Source organism: Heptranchias perlo, chromosome 12 (assembly GCF_035084215.1).
Source record: "Heptranchias perlo isolate sHepPer1 chromosome 12, sHepPer1.hap1, whole genome shotgun sequence".
Taxonomy (NCBI): Eukaryota; Metazoa; Chordata; class Chondrichthyes; order Hexanchiformes; family Hexanchidae; genus Heptranchias; species Heptranchias perlo.
The window spans coordinates 66112436-66128436 of NC_090336.1; the positions used below are offsets into that span (position 1 = coordinate 66112436).

Sequence of the window (16001 nt, forward strand, 5' to 3'; positions counted from 1 at the left end):
CTTGGGGAAATAAATAGTGATGTCTTGAGGAGTGTACATATTACAGAGAGGGAGGTGCTGGAAGTCTTAACGCGCATCAAGGTAGATAAATCTCCGGGACCTGATGAAATGTATCCCAGGACGTTATGGGAGGTTCGGGAGGAAATTGCGGGTCCCCTAGCAGAGATATTTGAATCATCCACCGCTACAGGTGAGGTGCCTGAAGATTGGAGGGTAGCAAATGTTGTGCCTTTGTTTAAGAAGGGCGGCAGGGAAAAGCCTGGGAACTACAGACCAGTGAGCCTGACATCTGTAGTGGGTAAGTTGTTAGAGGGTATTCTGAGGGACAGGATCTACAGGCATTTGGAGAGGCAGGGACTAATTAGGAACAGTCAGCATGGTTTTGTGAGAGGAAAATCATGTCTCACGAATTTGATTGAGTTTTTTGAAGGGGTAACCAAGAAGATAGATGAGGGCTGTGCAGTAGACGTGGTCTACATGGACTTCAGCAAAGCATTTGACAAGGTACCGCATGGTAGGTTGTTACATAAGGTTAAATCTCATGGGATCCAAGGTGAGGTAGCCAATTGGATACAAAATTGGCTTGACGACAGAAGACAGAGGGTGGTTGTAGAGGGTTGTTTTTCAAACTGGATGCCTGTGTCCAGCGGTGTGCCTCAGGGATCGGTGCTGGGTCCGCTGTTATTTGTTATTTATATTAATGATTTGGATGAGAATTTAGGAGGCATGGTTAGTAAGTTTGCAGATGACACCAAGATTGGTGGCATTGTGGACAGTGAAGAAGGTTATCTAGGATTGCAACGGGATCTTGATAAATTGGGCCAGTGGGCCGATGAATGGCAGATGGAGTTTAATTTAGATAAATGTGAGGTGATGCATTTTGGTAGATCGAATCGGGCCAGGACCTACTCCGTTAATGGTAGGGCGTTGGGGAGAGTTATAGAACAAAGAGATCTAGGAGTACAGGTTCATAGCTCCTTGAAAGTGGAGTCACAGGTGGATAGGGTGGTGAAGAAGGCATTCAGCATGCTTGGTTTCATTGGTCAGAACATTGAATGCAGGAGTTGGGATGTCTTGTTGAAGTTGTACAGGGCATTGGTGAGGCCACACTTGGAATACTGTGTACAGTTCTGGTCACCCTATTATAGAAAGGATATTATTAAACTAGAAAGAGTGCAGAAAAGATTTACTAGGATGCTACCGGGACTTGATGGTTTGACTTACAGGGAGAGGTTAGACAGACTGGGACTTTTTTCCCTGGAGAGTAGGAGGTTAAGGGGTGATCTTATAGAAGTCTATAAAATAATGAGGGGCATAGATAAGGTCGATAGTCAAAATCTTTTCCCAAAGGTAGGGGAGTCTATAACGAGGGGGCACAGATTTAAGGTGAGAGGGGAGAGATACAAAAGGATCCAGAGGGGCAATTTTTTCACTCAAAGGGTGGTGAGTGTCTGGAACGAGCTGCCAGAGGCAGTAGTAGAGGCGGGTACAATTTTGTCTTTTAAAAAGCATTTGGACAGTTACATGGGTAAGATGGGTATCGAGGGATATGGGCCAAGTGCAGGCAATTGGGACTAGCTTAGTGGTATAAACTGGGCGACATGGACATGTTGGGCCGAAGGGCCTGTTTCCATGTTGTAACTTCTATGATTCTATGATTCTATGATTATACGCAGTAACTGCAGGGGAATTCTTTACGTTTATTCCATCTATGTAAATTTGGCCACCTGTGCAAGGCTTCCATCTGATGGTACTACTGATGCTGGTTTCTGTCATATTTATATACTGAGTGCAATTACTCCATCCCATTACATCACCCCCTACTGAATTCTTACTCAAACATATTGCTCCATTAGTTCTTGGTGTATTTGTAAGGATTAGAAAAGGAGGTTTATGGGTCTGATCGTAATTAGGTTGGTACCACCCCCGAATCTGGTTTCACATTTTGTTGTGATTGTGTACTCCTTCCATTGCTTTCTCACAAACATTGTCTTACTGGTTCTCGCACTCATCCAGCCACTATCTCGCATTCTGTTCCCATTAATTTCAATTTGATTTATTACCCACTCCGCTATTTCTTGGGAAGTTCGGGGGACTGGTCTGAGTGGAATGCCTCCCTTGGATTGAATTGGGATATGTGAGCACACCCAGCAACTAGAGATACCTTGACGCTTTGCATACATATATGACATGTATAAAAAAGTATTGACATGCAGTTCCCTTGAAACACGATTGAGTTTGCTTGCAGCAGGGGTTGTAGCAGGTTTTATGCCAGTTCCCACCCACACGATCAGGCATGCCGAGCCAATTATTCTCATATGATTTAAAAGTTTAGGACATGCCATGCTGCAACAGTCTCTTATAACAGTTTAATTAATCAGTCAGTTTTTTTTTCTCTGGTACGCCACAGCCGGGGTCCTTGTATGGGGATTTATGGGTTCATTAATCAACCACTACGCCTGACCTTTGAACTCGAGATTGGGACCCACCCCTTTATATCCCTTAATCCAAATTTTTATCCCTACAATATCCTCTTAGATGCTGTACCTCATCTTAACCAGGTTCCCTTCGTGTTGGCCACCAGTCCGGGTGGAAGAGAGGCAGAGCATCTGATAATCCTATCAAACTATGATTGTCTCCCCTTTTACATGCACCTTACCCCAGCGGGTGCTACTCCCGGTACCATTAAGATGTGTTCTCAATTGAAACCACAGAGAAAATGGGGACATTCTCACCCAGGCTCTGTTTTACTATCTTTGCCAAACCCTTCATCCTCTGCTTACATTTATTACATGCCATGAAAACCAAGAATCATATTGCAACAAACTGCACGACGACTAATACATGTGAAATTAATCTAATCTGAGGATGGATCTGTATATTCAGTCCCCAATTCCAGAGGTCATCTCACCAAGTGGTGACTTTAATTTGGTCAATGTCATGCTTAATATTTTTATTGTCCGGTTGTAGGTTATAATAAACCTTCTGGGAGAGGTGTATCTCCATTCGCAATGCTTTCAAGTATTTAGGCAACAGGGGTGTCAGATACCCAAATGTGTCCTGATATTCTTTTAAGTCCTTTTTGACATCCTCAGAAACTTGTAAGGTGGTGAGGTTATGCCGATGTATCTCTACCAGTTTCTCGGGTCCAATCCGAACCAGGACTTCAGGAATGGAGTAGAATTCTGGACTTTAAATATCACAAGGGGTTAGATTGGCATATTTAAATGTTTTCAAATTAGTTGCAACACAGTATTCGCCCTCTCCGGCATATGCCACTTGAGTGGGTTTTAGATCCGCCTCTAGGGCCTCCATGGTACAGTTAATATCCTGATTGGTACCGGTATTGTTAAACCCACACTGTGCTTCTGGGCTGTGTCCAACACTATGTGGACATACAGTGACAGCATGTCTAGTAACACATCCATTTAATTTTGTTCCAGCCAAATTCCCTTTAATTTTTTTTTTCAGCATATGGTAACATATTGTAATGGGAAATGTGCATTCCATCCTTCACTACCCCAATATTCTGAACTTGTTACACCTCTCGTCCCTGGGTTTCGGGTGCCATCACCAGTATTACTAGTACCAACCCTAGGAGCCCTCCTCCGTCAGGTTTACACTCCACTTGAGTGGGGTACACCCGCACCATTGCCCTGAATTGGCAAGGGGTGATGTTCTTGTTTGGTAACAGCCGCTTGGAGGTACCACCTCCATCATGCCCACAGGTCAGGCTCACCCTCAGTTTGTTGATTCGTTATTCATAAGGGTACTTCCCCTGCCTGTATCTGGGCTAGGTTCTCTCGTGTCTGTTCCACAATCCAGTTACCATATGTACTGCAGATGTCATTAGCAGCCGCCTGCTAAGATACGTTATATTCCTCTTTTATTAATTTATTAATGGTTTGGGCATGTGTTTCTAGCACTGTAGCTATCCTTTGCAAATGTATGGTCAGCATTTGATCCTCAGACAATTCCTTATCTGTATTTTCATTCATTTTTTAAAAATATATCTTTAATGCGAGACCCTAAATCTCTGACCTTTTGATCTAATTTTGCCAAATCAATGGTGTTAACAAACTGAGGCACCCGTATTAAAGGCAGTTGCTATATCACTTATCACAGATCTTTTGTGTCTCCACATTTGTCTATCTCTTTTACGATGTCCACCTCCATTCCATGTCGTGCTTTGTTTTAACACTTGAGTCAGGAGGTGTTGATATAATTGTTGAGTTTTCTTAGCATTCTCAATGCGAGTTATATAATTTGTCAGGGAAGGTCTTCCCCTCTTTGGTCAGATCTTATATTGGAGCTACTATTCGTGAATAGTTTCAAATAAAATTGAATAGCCCCAGAACTTGTCGAACTTCCTTATCATACTGTGGCGGGGTAAAACTGATAGGCGTTTAGTACCCTGTGTCAGTACATAGCTCAAGTAATGGACTTCCAATTGTCTAACCTATGCTTTCTCTTCATACGATTTGTTTTACATTCCTTTCTTATCAATTTTTTTTTTCACTGCAGCATTGTCTGTGTGGAAACTTATATCTCAGTCAATTGTAGCCTTTGGCATTTCCGAGTAATTGGGTCAATTTTAATAGCATAACCTATACCAATTGTCACCTCATGTTCACCTGTGTTCTGGCCAAGCCTCAGACAGTTCTCAACCGACTGGGTCATTTCTATCTGTTTGAACTGCTCTTGGCATGACAGTCTGGCTTCTTGGGATGGAAGGGGTTAACATTAACTGGCTCTCGTGGTAGCAGTAATGTGATACTTCTCCCTCTGAGATTAAGTTTCCACATTCCACCCCACCCCGCCAGAAATTCAGCAAATTGATTTTGGCTTCAAATTTTCTCCTCACACAGGTTTGACTGATTTTTTTCACTTCTCACATTTGTGGATTGCTTTACACTATATATTTTGCACACTATTTTTGAGATTTATTTTAATCATCGTGTTTTCTCCAATGTTTCTAATTAACCAACTTGTTTGCTTACAGCTTCTTTACTTTCTTTTCAGACTCTGCTTTAACTTTGCAAACAGCCTTTTTCCCTAATCTTATCCTTCAGACGCCAATTAAAATCCAATATGATCATTATCGCCGTCTCTTTTATTTTGTTTTTTTTATTCCCTCAGGGGAGGAGGATTCAAGGATCCTCACCATGCACCCTGAAGAAAGAGGGTGTCTCCCTTCAAAATTCACAAAAATCATTGTTTTTATCAAGAGACAATAAAACTGTTTAAAACTGTAAAAACAGTACCTGCTCTTTCCACTTTCAGAATGCTGTGACTCCAAAGGTATCAGACCAACATCTTAAAAAAAAACGAGTGCAGTCCAAACTCTTAACTTCAGCAATACGGAAATAAGGATTAGTTATTTCTTGCTTGTAAAAACCTTAAGGGGTAGAGGAAAGAATCAATCACAATAGCACAAAATGCTTCAAAGATCAAATTAATTTATAACCAGAGATCATCCTACAACTGTAACTTGTAATTCCTTAAAGCTGCACTTTATCTTTTCTTTTACAATTAAACCTCATTTTGTCAATTATTTTACATCAATGCAAAGGTTGTTGCTTGGTGAATTGAAAACAGATATCAGTGTCCTTGGAAGGGGTTAACTTTTTTTTCAGAAACAAAACGACGGAGCCAGATATCAGATTCACGCAGAGTTCTCAGCATACGTCAACGTAATTTTCACATAAATTCTTTTTTTAAAAAAAACTCATACCAGGAAATAACATCTCCCATCGTCCATTTTAGTTTATAGTTAGTCTTCGTAAGTTTTATAATTTGCTCATCATACACAACTATAGCTTTCCAATTCTTTTTTTTTCACATACTTTTAGTGGGTTTGATTATAACCAACTCTCCGAGCTGTTCCAGCTTTCCGACTTTTCCTATCACGGTGATACCAGATCGCTTTTGTTTTATATCTGTCCCATTATTTTTTTTTGAACCTTTTTTCTAATCACAGCCAATCACAAGATAAAAATTCAAAATGCCAATTTTTTTTTTTGAAGATCCCATGTCTGGAATTTAACATGCTCACATTTTATAAGAACCAGAATTTAATAGGTCACTTAACCTCAATAACTCCAATTTTAATTCAGCAATATCAGAATTAAACACAAGACAAAACAGATACATCACACAAAAGAAGAAAACACGTAAGACGCAGTCAGAAGGGGGCTTGGCCCACAACACCGACAGAAAACACTCACAATAAGGACAGGCTTTTTAAAGAGACAGTACACTGAAAACAAAAGAACCTTTCTTTTTCGGGTCTCTGTCTTTTAAACATTTTTCTAATCACTTAATTCTATCCATATTAAATGTGCCATCTTCGGGAAAAGGACATTTTTTAGTCCTGGTCCATTTGGACCAAACTATCAACTCGTCAGTTGTTTCTTTCCCAAAGTTTCTGTACATATGAGCAGCAGGTGTTCCCTTCGGAGGGATTCGATTTACAATCGCTACAATATACTACACAACGATATAACGGTCTCCTATCCGCACTTGATAATTCAGCTGATCGGACAAGACGTCATGTGTTCTCTGCACCTACTTAGAGCCCTGGCCTTAATAACCAGCTCAGACCAGGTGCGTGAGAGAAACGTCTGCACTCAGTTGAATCAGCTGACTTACACAATGATTTTTTCCAAAAGTGCTTCTCCCCTTGAGCAGGGGGAGCACTGTTTCCTATAAGTGCTTGTCCTTTTGAGAAGGGGGAACACTGCTTCTGAAAAGTGCTTCTCCTTTTGAGAAGGGGGAACACTATTAGTGTTTCTATCTAAACACTTAATTTAGGTAAACCAGAATTTCACACTTTTCCGAATCAGCGACATCCACACCAGTCTGCGTTTGTCGCCACTACAGACTTGTAATTTCACACTTTTCCGAATTACGCAACATCTAGTCTGCGCTTGTCCAAATTACAACTTCACACTTAAAAAATTTTGAAACAAGTCTGTAACCTGGTTACCTTTTCTCTTTTCCTGGCGCCTCTTTTTTTTACTAGCAGCTGACCGTCTGTCGGTCCTTACAGCAACCTCAACGTCACTCTAGTAATCACTGGTATCACAGATCTACTCCGTTATTGCTCTCTCAGCCCGTTACTACAAAACCGTAGCTGACAATATCGAGTAATCTGTCGCGCGTCTCTCACTTTTGTTTCCCCTTTTTTTTCTCCTTGTCTATACAAAACACATTTCCTATGATCGCCTTCCAATTCCTAAAGGCAAGCAGAAGAATTTGTCACGTCACTTAATGCATACACTTATCAATCGCTGCATGTCTGGGTTCGGACAGACAACTTGTGTCCGTACTTACCGGGGATCACAAGCGATCTCGGTGGGACCTCCAAGAATTGTCGAAAACTTAATTACCTATTCTATACAATGCATTAACTCCAAACACTTATTTTCAGACAAGGAAGAGTTTATTAAAAGAAACTTGTATACAAGGGAAGCTGTGTTCTGAACAATGGTCAGAACAACCTCTTCACTGAACAAAGGAAACAGTTCACATTTATACAGTTTAATCACTAACGCCTACCTGTGTAGAATGTGGGCGTACATGTACATTCTTTATTGGTTCAAGTGGTTAGTCAATCAAAATAGGGAACCCACCCTCTGGTTCCTCATGACTGCCTCATGATTTTTGAACACAGGCCTGGGAAAGTGCCTTTCCCCTAAGAAACTGTCTTTATTGTCAGTTCTGTACTCAGTCTCAAGGCTATATGGTCATTCATTTCTGTTAGTCAGACAGTTATCAGCATGAGAGAACTTGAAGTAATTCGACAATTGTGCTTCTGTGTGTCTTTGGTGAGAAACTAAAACATGAGCTTTCTATTATATTCAGCTGGTCAGTTAACATGGTCAACTTATCCATCATGCATTTCTTCTTTTTATGGTTTAAGGTTATTAGAAAATTAATATGGTCAAGTCCACATTTATGGTTTAGGTGTATTGGAAAGTTAATATGGTGAGGCATCTCTTTATGGTTTTCCACACTCGCACAGCTGAACATAACTTAAATGGCATGAAAGACCCCCTCCCCTCCCCTGCCACCAGCGGTATTTAAAGGGATCATGCAGGAGTTACAGATTAGTTGCTGGATTATTTGTTTGGGCTTCTGGTGCATTTGAACGTGCCTCCTGTGTTGCTCTTGCACTGTCTCTGGGAACAGTGCGCCTCCCTGTGGGGAGATATTAAAAATGCTGAACAGATTTTTGAAGCCTGGATTATTACTCAGAATGCTGAGATATTGCAACTGTGGTTTTTTTGTTTTCTCCTGGGATGGATGAGTGCCACTCCCTTTCTTCCTTTTCCCTCTTGCAGTTCTACCTTGGAGGGAAAGACGTCAGTCTCAGGTCACTTTTCAGGAAGCTGCAAGCCTGTGTATTGGGACGTGCCACCTTCCACAGACTTGGTCTCCTGACTTGAAACATTTAACTCCAGTAGTTGTGGGAAAAATTACTGCAGTTTTAAACTGGCAGTTCCAGAATTAATTGTTTCCAAGTCAGACATTTCCCGAAACAGAGAGCGCGAGAGACACAATGTTAACGGTTGGCAACGTTTAAACTGCCACAAGTGAGAGGCGAAATAACTTCACGTTGCTGACTTTAAAAAACAAGCAGACAGTGCGTGTGTTTGGAGAGAGTGCACTGTGAATGGCCACATTGGAAGCTGTGATATTAAACTGTGCTCCGAACTGAGTGTTAAGGTGAGTAAAAGGCACTGGTTTGGGTGGAGCATTGTACTCAGGATGGGAGATTTTCTTGAACGGTGCCAATTAATCTGCACCAGAAAATCATCCCCTGACCGGGATTCGAACCCGGGTCTCAACGAGTTTTAAACATGTTGGGCACATGCACCCCGCCCTGCCCGCCACGCCTGCTGTAGTCTATTGCCCATGCCACCCTGCCTGTCTCCGACGACTTATTGCCGGGAACTAGCCTTAGCAAACCGCAGACTTTACTTGGCAGCTGCAGGACTGATTCTGCGCTCCATTGAGATCCTGCGCGCCCGTTGGTTAAGCACCCGAAATCAAAAATTGGCGACCCATCTCACTACTTAACGTTGACTACAAAATTCTGTCCAAGGTCATCGCCAATCTGGTCAAGTCAGCCCTGGAGGTGGTGATCCACCCCGATCAGACCTGCACCGTACCCGGCAGGAAGATCTCTGATAGCCTGGCGCTACTCAGGGATACGATTGCCTACGTACAGGACAGGGGGGTGAACACCTGCCTGATCAGCCTGGACCAGGAGAAGGCCTTTGACAGAATATCCCACACGTACATGATGGACGTGCTCTCCAAAATGGGGTTTGGGGAGGGAATCCGCAATTGGATCCAACTGCTCTACACAAACATCAGTAGCGCAGTTTCAATCAACGGGTGGGAATCAGAAAGCTTTCCGATCAAATCTGGAGTCAGGCAGGGCTGTCCTCTCTCCTCCGTCTTGTTCGTGTGTTGCATCGAACCCTTTGCCGAGTCCATCAGGAGGGATGCGGGCATAAGAGGGGTGACGATCCCAGGCAGCGGAGGCACTCAGGTCAAGGCCTCCCTGTACATGGATGACGTCGCCGTCTTTTGCTCGGATCAGCTGTCGGTCCGCAGATTGATGAGCATCTGCGACCGTTTCGAACTGGCCTCGGGGGCCAGGGTAAATCGTAGCAAGAGCGAGGCCATGTTCTTTGGGAACTGGACCGACCGATCCTTTGTCCCCTTCACCGTCAGGTCGGATTACCTGAAGGTGCTGGGGGTCTGGTTCGGTGGGGGCCGGGGTGTGCACCAAAAACTGGGAGGAGCGTATCTCCAAGGTTAAGCAGAAACTGGGACTGTGGGATCAACGATCCCTCTCGATCGTGGGCAAGAACCTGGTCATCAGGTGCGAGGTGCTCTCGGTGTTGCTGTACGTGGCGCATGTCTGGCCCATACCTCGCTCCTGCGCCGCGACAGTCACCCGAGCCATCTTCCACTTTGTCTGGAGATCAAAAATGGACCGTGTCCGCAGGGTCACGATGTACAAATCTCCAGAGAAAGGGGGGAAAGGCGTGCCCAACGTGGCCCTCATCCTGATGGCCACCTTTGTGTGCGGCTGCATCAAGCTGTGCATAGACCCTCAGTACGCAAACACAAAGTGTCACTACGTGCTGAGGTTCTACCTGTCCCCGGTGTTGAGAAGGATGGACCTGGCCACGCTGCCAAGGAACGCTCCGTCCAGTTGGACCGTTCCGCCCCACCTGTCCTGCGTGGAAAGGTTTGTGCAGGAAAACACCTTTGACCACAAGGCGATCAGCAAGTGGTCCGCACGTAACGTCCTCGAGACCCTGCGGGAAAAGGAGATGGTGGATCCTGTCGGTTGGTTCCCCGAGCAGACTGTCAATGTCATTTGGCAGAACGCCTCATCGCCAGAGCTTTCAAACAAGCACCAAGACCTAGCTTGGCTGGTGGTGAGAAGGGCCCTTCCCGTCAGATCCTTCATGCACTCCCGGACTCTCAGCGCCACCGCGTGCTGTCCCAGAGGAGGCTGCGGTGGAGACGAGACCATCACCCATCTCCTTATGGAATGTGCCTTTGCAAAGAAGGTCTGGAGAGAGATGCAGTGGTATCTGTCCAGGTTCGTCCCGAGCAGTTCCGTAACACAGGTTTCTGTGCTCGACGGGCTGTTCCCGGGGACGCACACTGAGACGGACATCGGCTGCTGCTGGAAGACCATCAACTCGGTGAAAGACGCCCTTTGGTCTGCCCGAAACTTGCTGGTCTTTCAGCACAAGGAGCTGTCCTCGACCGAGTGTTGCAGACTGGCACATTCCAAGGTCCAGGACTACGTGCTGAGGGACGCACTGAGGATGGGTGCGGCCGCCGCAAAGGCCCTGTGGGGAAAGGCAACCGTTTAGAGCCTTCCCGCCATTGTAAACCGAGGGGCTGCAATCAGGGAAAAACCCCCTCGGGCAGAATGTAAAATTCAAATTGCTGTAATGTCCCTGTAATGAATCTGAAATGGACCAGAAATGAATCTGTAAGCAATAATCCGTGTTGAGTATGATGCAATGAGACACCCTGGAGTGTCATGAACTGTAATTATGTCCAATGTGTTCATTGAGCTGTACTTCACGTAACCTGCAAATTGTATAATCTGTATTGTGTACGTTTGGAAAGTGATATGACAACTGTATTGTATGTACTGCTGCAAATTTTATGAATAAAGTATATTTTTTGAAAAAAAAAGTTTCTGTTCTTATCAGTTTAATATCTGATACGTCCCCTATCTGGGGACCAAATATTAAATTGATTTTTGGAACAGGGAGATGGAACGAGAGCTTGCTCCGTCCACTCCACGCATCGACCCAGTATTGCAGTGTCTCTGGGAACGGTGCACCTCCCTGTGGGGAGATATTCAAAAAGAAAAACAGCTCGTTCCCAGCGTCTCTGTACATGTGTGTGTGTATGTATTATTAGTGAGAATAAAGCATATATATTGCACTGACTTTCTCAGCTCAGTGGTATCTTTTTCTTCTCCTGGGCTGAGTGCCGCTCGCACGCACGCAGCCAGCGATATAATTGAAACTGCAAAATAACTGGACGTCCAGCTTGAGAGACAGCTTTCAATTGCAATAGGCGTTTCCGAAACATTAACTCCTCGTTTCTTTCGGGGGAGGAGCAGCTTGAGAGACAGCTTTCAATTGCAATCGGCACTCCTGAAACATTAACGCCTTGTTGCTTGCGACAGTTCGCCAAGCCAAGCCAAGCCAAGCCAAGCCAAGCCAAGCCATTGCCCATCCCTAATTGCCCTTGAGAAGGTGGTGGTGAGCCACCTTCTTGAACCGCTGCAGTCCGTGTGTGACGGTTCTCCCACAGTGCTGTTAGGAAGGGAGTTCCAGGATTTTGACCCAGCGACAATGAAGGAACGGCGATATATTTCCAAGTCGGAATGGTGTGTGACTTGGAGGGGAATGTGCAGGTGGTGTTGTTCCCATGCGCCTGCTGCCCTTCTCCTTCTTGGTGGTAGAGGTCGCGGGTTTGGGAGGTGCTGTCGAAGAAGCCTTGGCGAGTTGCTGCAGTGCATCCTGTGGATGGTGCACACTGCAGCCACAGTGCGCCGGTGGTGAAGGGAGTGAATGTTTAGGGTGGTGGATGGGGTGCCAATCAAGCGGGCTGCTTTATCTTGGATGGTGTCGAGCTTCTTGAGTGTTGTTGGAGTTGCATTCATCCAGGCAAGTGGAGAGTATTCCATCACACTCCTGACTTGTGCCTTGCAGATGGTGGAAAGGCTTTGGGGAGTCAGGAGGTGAGTCACTCGCCGCAGAATACCCAGCCTCTGACCTGCTCTCGTAGCCACAGTATTTATATGGCTGGTCCAGTTAAGTTTCTGGTCAATGGTGACCCCCAGGATGTTGATGGTGGGGGATTCGGCGATGGTAATGCCGTTGAATGTCAAGGGGAGGTGGTGAGACTCTCTCTTGTTAGAGATGGTCATTGCCTGGCACTTATCTGGCGCGAATGTTACTTGCCACTTATCAGCCCAAGCCTGGATGTTGTCCAGGTCTTGCTGCATGCAGGCTCGGACTGCTTCATTATCTGAGGGGTTGCGAATGGAACTGAACACTGTGCAGTCATCAGCGAACATCCCCATTTCTGACCTTATGATGGAGGGAAGGTCATTGATGAAGCAGCTGAAGATGGTTGGGCCTAGGACACTGCCCTGAGGAACTCCTGCAGCAATGCCCTTGGGCTGAGATGATTGGCCTCCAACAAAGACTACCATCTTCCTTTGTGCTAGGTATGACTCCAGCCACTGGAGAGTTTTCCCCCTGATTCCCATTGACTTCAATTTTACGAGGGCTCCTTGGTGCCACACTCGGTCAAATGCTGCCTTGATGTCAAGGGCAGTCACTCTCACCTCACAGGATACGGGGTATGCCATTTAGAACTGAGAGGAGGCACTCACACCCTCTCTTCTCTCTCCAGCTCCTTCTTTGCTCGTGATCAATAATTAAGCATTTTTTCAATGTCAATTTATATTTTATTTCATAAAATTTACGGATACACACAGTTCAATGTAAAAAGAGAAATGAAATTTCAAGCAATACAGTTCAAACCAATACAACAATAACAACTTGCATTTATATAAGGCCTTTAATGGAGTGAAACTTCCCAAGGTGCTTCACAGGAGCGATTATCAAACAAAATTTGACACCAAGGCACAGAAGGAAGTATATGGACAGGTGACCAAAAGCTTGGTCAAAGTGGTAGGTTTTAAGGAGTGTTTTAAAGGAGGCGAGAGAGGTAGAGAGGCAGAGAGGTTTAGGGAGGGAATTCCAGAGCTTAGGGCCGAGGCAACTGAAGGCACGGTCACCAATGATGACATTTGGCCGAACGTCTTGTCGCCAGAACTGACCAACAGGGCCCGGGATGTTGCCTGAATGGCAGTGAGAATGGGAGGGGAGAGATTAAGGGAGGAAATGAGGGCAGTGAACTCAGAGGAGAGAGAGCATGATGAGTTGAGGTGGACGTTGAAATCATCAAGGATGAGAAGTCGCTCGGTGCAGAGGCTGAGGGAGGAAATAAGTGAAGATATCTCAGTGAGAAACTTTGTGTGGGACTTGGGTGGGCGGTAGAGAATGAGGATTTTAAAGGAGAGGCAATTAAATGCAGATCGTACACACTACGATCCCGTTATTACAATTGAAGTCACAATCCAAATCTTCTAATGCATTCTGTACAATACAAGGTGGGGTGGCCTTCCACGGTGCCTTTCCCCGTAGAGCTTTTGCGTAGGTCGCACCTCGCCTCAGTGCGTCCCGCAGCACGTACTCCTGGATCTTGGAATGTGCCACTTGGCAACACTCAATCCTGGACAGCTCCTTCAGCTGGAAGACCAGCAGGTCTCGGGTGGACCAAAGGGCCTTCTTCACCGACATGATGGTCTTCCAGCAGCAGTTGATATCTGCCTCTGTGTGCGTCCCGGGGAACAGCCCGTAGAGCACAGCGTCCTGTGTTATCGGACTGTTTGGGATGAACCGGGACATAGAGAACAGAGAAACATAGAAAATAGGAGCAAGAGTAGGCCATTCAAAATGATCATGGCTGATCGTCTAACTCAGTACCCTGTTCCCGCTTTTTCCCCATCTCCCTTGATCCCTATAGCATGAAGAAATATATCTATCTCCTTCTTGAATACATCCAATGACTTGGCCTCCACTGCCTTCTGTGGCAGAGAATTCCACAGGTTCACCACCCTCTGAGTGAAGAAATTTCTCCTCCTCTCGGTTCTAAATGGCATACCCCGTATCCTGAGACTGTGACCCCTGGTTCTGGACTCCCCAGCCATCGGGAACATCCTCCCTGCACCTAATATTTGGTCCCCAGAGAGGGGACGTATCAGATATTAAACTGATAAGAACAGAAACTACACTTGATCTGAGCCAAAAGGCCGAGAAGCGATAACCGGTAAACTCCCGCTCCTGCTCCATTCTTCCTCGGCCTCTCTCTACTTCTTCAAAATGGTGTTGGGTGACTGAGCTTAGGTGTGAAGAGTGGCCGGCAGACTTTGAGCAAGAGAACATTTTTTGCCAGGACATCTAACCAAGATGAAAAGCCATCTCCGTAACACCCCCCTTCCCTTTGGCTGAGGTAACACGATCACAGCTTTTGCATTTTCGGGTGCTTAATGAACGGGCGCGCAGGATCTCAATGGAGCGCAGAATCGGTCCTGCAGCTGCCAAGTAAAGTCTGGGGTTTGCTAAGGCTGGTTCCCGGCAATAAGTCGTAGGAGACAGGCAGGGTGGCATGGGCAATAGACTACAGCAGGCGTGGCAGGCAGGGCGGGGTGCATGTGCCCAACACCACCAACCCCCATCCACCCACCCATCCTTTTCCAATGGAGGCGCCCGTGCCTGAAGTCGCACGGAAATCCAACAGGGGGCAACCTCCAGCTTAGCTGTCGAGCGGGAAACGTGGTCAGGCCTCACCCTGAAATATAGGCCAAGTCCCCATGGACAGATACGGGAAGAAAAGCACAATGGTGGCTGCTTACCTTGCTGAGCAGGAGTGAAAGTGGCGTCAGCGGCGTTGGCAACATGGCACACCGGCCGGGCGAGGAACAACGCGTAGCGAGCAACAACCTACGAAGGAAAGGAGAGCATGGTCAAGCAGCTGTAAAAAGTTTTCCTTCTTTTATAACAATATTGACTACAGTAATAACATATGGTCCAAAAAAGAAACAAAATCTGCTTTTTGTTTTTCGAATCTCCCCGAAGGGAGCTGCACCGATCCTGGAAGCACTGCTATACCAGGTCGATGCGCGGAGTGGACGGAGCAAGCTCTCGTTCCATCTCTCTGTTCCAAAAATCAATTTAATATTCGGTCCCCAGATAGGGGACGTATCAGATATTAAACTGATAAGAACAGAAACTACACTGGATCTGAGCAAAAAGGCCGAGAAGCGATAACTTCCTGAATGGATGTTTCCCATTTCACTGTCTGCGCAAAGTCTCTCAAAGTGGAAATGGCAACTCAAGCCCTCTGCTGGTGACACTGCTGCTACTGTAGGGAGCCATGTGTTCAGCCTCATGTATATGTTTCCAGGGGATTGATGGTAACTCCCCTGGTGGTCTAGTGGTTAGGATGCAATATTTAAAACTCATTTGTCGTCCTGGGTTTGAACCCAGTCAGGGGATGATTTTCTGGTGCAGATTAATTGGCACCGTCAAGAAAATCTCTCATCCTGAGCGCAATGCTCCACCCAAACCAGTGACTTTTACTCACCTTAACACTCATTTTGGAGCACAGTTTAATCTCACAGCTTCCAATGTGGCCATTCACAGTGCACTCCCTCCAAACACACACACTGTCTGCTCGCTTTTTTAAAGTCAGCAACGTGAAGTTATTTCGCCTCTCAATTGTGGCAGTTTAAACGTTGCCAACCGTTAACGTTGTGTCTCTCGCTCTCTCTGTTTCGGGAAATGTCTGATTTGGAAACAATTAAT

The 16001-nt window shown here is 45.6% G+C and overlaps 1 non-coding gene and 2 pseudogenes across 1 annotated transcript; 1 reads left to right on the plus strand and 2 right to left on the minus strand.

Moving 5' to 3' along the window:
- The first annotated feature begins 11222 nt into the window (after positions 1 to 11222).
- LOC137328305 (U2 spliceosomal RNA) lies at positions 11223 to 11397 on the plus strand (annotated as a pseudogene).
- Positions 11398 to 14346: 2949 nt separating this feature from the next.
- Positions 14347 to 14458, minus strand: LOC137328935 (U2 spliceosomal RNA; annotated as a pseudogene).
- An 813-nt stretch (positions 14459 to 15271) lies between these two features.
- Positions 15272 to 15462, minus strand: LOC137328254 (U2 spliceosomal RNA). Its single transcript, XR_010964736.1, has one exon. It is a non-coding gene; the product is annotated as a U2 spliceosomal RNA (small nuclear RNA).
- Positions 15463 to 16001: the final 539 nt, after the last annotated feature.